General features: G+C 40.4%; 1 pseudogene across 1 annotated transcript; it reads right to left on the bottom strand.

The window, feature by feature from the left end:
* Positions 1-4,260: 4,260 nt before the first annotated feature.
* On the bottom strand, positions 4,261-4,701 carry LOC308512034 (RING-box protein 2-like; annotated as a pseudogene). The gene is made up of 2 exons: positions 4,485-4,701; positions 4,261-4,379 (listed from the first exon to the last, which is right to left on the bottom strand). The product of its transcript is annotated as an RING-box protein 2-like (transcript).
* Positions 4,702-5,155: the final 454 nt, after the last annotated feature.

Genomic DNA, 5,155 nt, shown 5'->3' with positions numbered 1-5,155 from the left:
AAAGGAAGAACAAAACTCAACCTATCCCCAAACACTCACCAAGATTTGGAAAGAACTGGCTGGCCAATCTGAGAGTCTGGTTGGCATTTTCAGTAATTCAGTGCTAAAAAAAAGAGCCCCGTGTATAAAAAGTAATTGTACAACCATTACTCTGAATTCTTTTTCTGTCATGTTGCATGCTTCAATTTCACTAATTTCCTTTTTTGGCGACTCCTCATTGTCTTTCCTCTGGGGATTGTGTCATCTCCCCATTTTGACTATCACCTGAAGGTTCAAATGTTGAGTTGTGTGGGCCTGGGCCATGTGCAGTGGGAGCTTTGCACCACTTTAGTGTCACTGAAGATCTCTGACACTAAGATTTGTGATTGTCGTGGGTTGGTGGGAACCAGGCTCACCCAGAGGTAGCATTACCAGTGCTTAGTGTGGTCTCATGTGCACACCTAGAATCGGCGACACCGCCCTGCACAGTGCTGAAACAGAGACCCCTGGCGTGTGTTGTAAATAAAAACCCCCTAGTATGTGCCAGGAGTCAGAGTTCCCCAGGAATCCAGTATCTCAGCCTCACGCTGAGATTCAGGGTCCCTGTGTGTGCATGCACCAAGAATTGGAGTCACTGGCTCTTACTGTGAATGCACTGGAAATTAGGGATCCCAGGCGCACGTGATAAGAAACAGAGTCAAGTTACTGGGGCTTAGTGCTGCCTCCTGACTGCAGAATCAGTGTCCCGGTTAGCTTGGGGTACTTCAGTGAGTGCTTGCCCGGAATCAAAGTCAGGTGGCACTACTGCCCTGCATGGTCTTTGGGTCTGGTCGCCCAATTGCCTTGCAGGGAACAAATTCACAGTGTCTGAGCACTCCTAGGCTCAAGTTCCTGCAGAGGTGCTACGGGGAACCAACTCTCAGTGTCTGCAAGCTCTGAGGCTCAAATTCCTGCAGCGACACAAATCATGTGAGGGGCAGGTCTATCAGTTACTATGGAGCCTGCAGCGAGGGGGATGGGCTCTGTTACTCACATAAATCTGTCACTGGGATGTCTGGATTTTTGGTGTCTGTGGGTCTGTAGCTGTGGTCGCAGGTCTCTGTCCCCAGTGGCTGCAGGGTCCTAGTTTGTGTCTGAGACCAGATTGGGTGGTGCTGAGGCCAGGATCCTAGTCTCAAGCAGCTCTGTTTCTCAAGATGGTGTGGTCTCTGTGCCTGCGCTGGCCACCCAGGAGTGTCCCACTGGGAGCGGAGCTCCGCTGTCTAAGACTGCCAGGTTTGGCACCCCCTTGGAAGACATGCAGAATTTAACTGTCCCTAGCTCATACACACACACACACACACACACACACACACACACACACCACACATCCATACACTCCTCTATCGCTCCCTCGCTCTCTCACAGTCTCTCCCTCCGTACCTTCCCTCCGGTCACCATCTTCCTTCTGAAGTGATCTGACCTTTATTATTTATTTTCTCCTATGTACTTTGAGCTTTTCTTGTTCTCTTTCCAATTTTTTAAGTTGTATGGTTATATAGTTTATTAAAATTTTTTCCTGTTTTTTGAGGTAGTCTTGTAGTGCTATGTGCTTCCTTCTCAGGATTATTTCGCTGTGTTCCATACTTTTTGGTTTATTGTGTGTTCCTTTTAATTTGTATCTAGGAAGTTTTTTTTTATTTCTTTTTTGATATCATTGGTATCCCATTCATTGCTTTATAACATGCTAGCCTCCATGTGTTTGAATGTTTTTGAGTATTTTACTGTAGGTTATTTCTAATTTCACACCATTGTGATCTGAGAAAATACTTGTTATTATTTTAATCTTCCTGAACTTGTAGAGACTTGTTTTGTGCCCTAACATGTGGTCAATCTTTGAGAGTGACCCATGTGCACTTTGAGAAGAATGTATATTCTTCAGCTTTTGGGGGTGAAATATTATGTAAATGTCAATTAAATCTATCTATCCCAGTTTGTCATTTAGAGTGACTTTTTCCTTGTTGATTTTTTGGTCTGGAAGATCTATCCAGTGAAGTCAGTAGGATGTTAAAGTCCCCTACTATGATTGTATTGTTGTGGATCCCACCCTTAAAGTCCTCCAGAAGTTTTTGTTTGTTTGTTTTTTTGTTTGTTTATTTTGTTTTGTTTTATATTTAGGTGCTCCTATATTGCATGTATATATATTTACCAGGGTTATATCCTCTTGTTATCTTGTTAGATCAATCTCTTTAGTATTATGTAGTGACCTTTACTGTCTCTTGTGATGGCCTTCATTTTGAAGTATGTTTTGTAAGGTGTGACTATTACTACCCCAGCAATTTTTCTTTTCTATTTTCATGGAAAATTTTTTCCATCCATTTACTCTCACCCTGCGTGAGTCATTTGTCCTAAAGTGGGCCTCTTGTAGACAGTATATATTTGGGTCATGTTTTTGTATCCATTCAGCTATTCTATGTCTCTTGATTGGAGCATTTAACCCATTTACATTTAATGTTATTATTGATAGGTACTTATTTATTGCCATTTTAATTTTTTATACCTATGTTTCTCTATATCTCTATTTCTTCTAAATACAGCAGTCCCTTTAGCATTTCTTGAAGTGCTGGTTTGGTGGTTTTAAACTCCTTTAGCCCTTTTCTGTCTGGGAAGCTCTATTTCACTATCTATTTTTGAATGATAGCCTTGCTGAATATAGTACTTTTGGTTTCAGATTCTTGTTTTTCATTTCCTTGAATTCTCCATGTCTTTTATTCCTGGCCTGCAGAGTTTCTGATCAAAACTCAGCTTACAGCCTTATGGGAGCTCCTTTGTATGTAACCAATTGCTTTTCTCTTGCTGCTTTTATGATTCTCTCTTTGTCTTTAATTTTGGCATTTTAATTATGATGTGTCTGCGTGTGAGCCTGTTTAGTTTCTTCTTTCTTGGGACTCTGTGTGCCTCCTGAAATTGCATGACATTTTTCTTCACCAGTTAGGGGAGTTTTCTGCCATTATTTCTTCAAAAAAGTTCTCTATCCCTTGCTCACTTTATTCACATTCTGGTACTTCTATGATACAAATATTGTTAGGTTTCATGTTGTTTCACAGTTCCCTTAAGTTGTCCTCCTGTTTTATAATTTTTATTTTCTTTTTTGTTCGCTGATTGAGTGTTTTTTTTCTACCCTGTTTTCTAAATCACGGATCCGATTCTCAGTTTCCCTTAATCTGTTGTGTATTTCTTCCAATCTATTCTTTATTAGTGTTATATCATTCTTCACTTCCAATTGGCCCTTTTTCATAGTTTCTATATCTTTCCTCCTATTGTTGAGTATCCTTGTGATCATTATTCTGTATTCAATATCTGATAACTTTCTTATCTCCGTTTCATTTAGCTCTTCTTCTGGATAATTTTCTTGTTCTTTTATTTGGGGCTTGTTTTGTTTTTGTTTTTTGTTTTGCTTTTTTTTAAGTAAACAGAATAAACTGTTTATTAAAACATTGTGTAATAAAATAAACTTTTTTTGATCCAAGCAGGTGGACTGTTAATAATGTTTATAGTGGTAAACATTATTAACAGTCTACCTGAAACATAGTTAAATTATACCACAATCTGATTAAAACTTGAAAATACCTCTGTTCATTCCTACTGAATGACTGAACAGTGAGGTGTGCAGATCTAGGTTTTTTTGTATGAGTCAATGAAAGAGGACAAAAACCTAAAAGACAAGCAAAATCCCATATGCCCAAAGATGAAATCTTATTTACCCTACTCTCTGGCCCAAACTTAAAATTGTCATATCAAATAAGTATTTAATGAATCATCCCCTTTCCTGTCTAAAATAAATACCAGGAACAAATTAAGGATAAGAGTTGGGTTTTAAACTGCATTTTATTTGTTACTATAACATTGTCTTTTTTTTAACTGATCAACCTTAAACATGCAAAAAGTTCTCTTCAGAATAGAACTGCTTCCACAGCCCCTTAGATATTAATAAGTAAATGATAAAGGTCATTCAATTTGTAGTTCTCTCCTCCTTTATAGCACTTCTGAGCAGTGTGACACATACCACAGAGATAGGAAAGACCATCTTTAATAAATTATCTTCTTAATTATAGAGAATTTCTGAAAATAAAATGGACAAAATGCTAACCCAATGCCTTTGATGAGTCCTCAAGGACCAAAAATCCATCTCCTCCTATATGAGGACTTAGTCCTCTGGAGTGTCCTGGCCATTGTAGGACACTTGATAAGGCGATTCACCAGGGCTCTGGACAAATGCACTAAGAAGCCCTTTCACCACTCTCATTTGCTGATTCTTTGGACCACCCAGTCTTGATGGCAGAGAGGGCAATGATTGTTCTGTTTCACTCACAGGGACATGCAGCAGTTGTGGAAGGAATAATTACATTCGCCCCAGACCACTGTGTAAGGTTTGTGCTTAGGAGATGTCCAACCACAGCTCTAGAATCTGTGAATTATGTGGTGGCCCTAGTTCCTCTACAGCTCCATAAGCTGTCTTCCAGCACAATCCTCTTGTTTGTTTTCAGCTTGACATCTAAGACAGGCATCCATCACCTGGACCCTGCAGATGGCTCACGTACCACATTCCACATCCCAGCTCAATGTGGCCACCTCATCCCACTTCTTGAGAGAGAACAGTTTGTCACCTCCTGACTTGGAGCCTGTTCTCGCATAGTGAAAGGATAGGGAGCAGGGCTCCTCACTGTCTTCCACATCGGTCATGGCAGCAGCACAAGTGGGCGTGGAGATGTTGGGTCGGGCAGGCTTGTTTTGTCTCCCTATTTTGGCTGCCTGTTTGGGTTTGTGTATATGTATTAGGTAGATCTGCTGTGACTTCCAGTTTATGGTTTAGGACAATGTAAGATGCTGTTTGTGACTGGCCCTGAGTACTATTTGGAGCTATCAGCAATCCACAGATTATGGCTCTCTTTTTTGGGCCTGGGTGCCTTTGGAAAGGTCCAAGATGTGTACCAAGGTCTGCTTTATTTAGCCCTGGGTGCAGAAGGAGATAGGGCAAAGACTCAAAGCTTCCAGAGATCTTCCTCTGCCTTCAGTTTTATTGTTATTCTCAGTCTTTTTTTTAAATATATTTTATTGATTTTTCACAGAGAGGAACGGAGAGGGATAGAGAGCTAGAAACATCGATGAGAGAGAAACATTGATCAGCTGCCTCTTG

The sequence above is a fragment of the Myotis nattereri genome (genome assembly GCF_964212035.1).
Source record: "Myotis nattereri genome assembly, chromosome: X".
In the NCBI taxonomy this organism is placed as follows: domain Eukaryota; kingdom Metazoa; phylum Chordata; class Mammalia; order Chiroptera; family Vespertilionidae; genus Myotis; species Myotis nattereri.
Note: the sequence above shows the minus strand (reverse complement) of the source record. Positions and strands in the feature narration are given on the sequence as shown.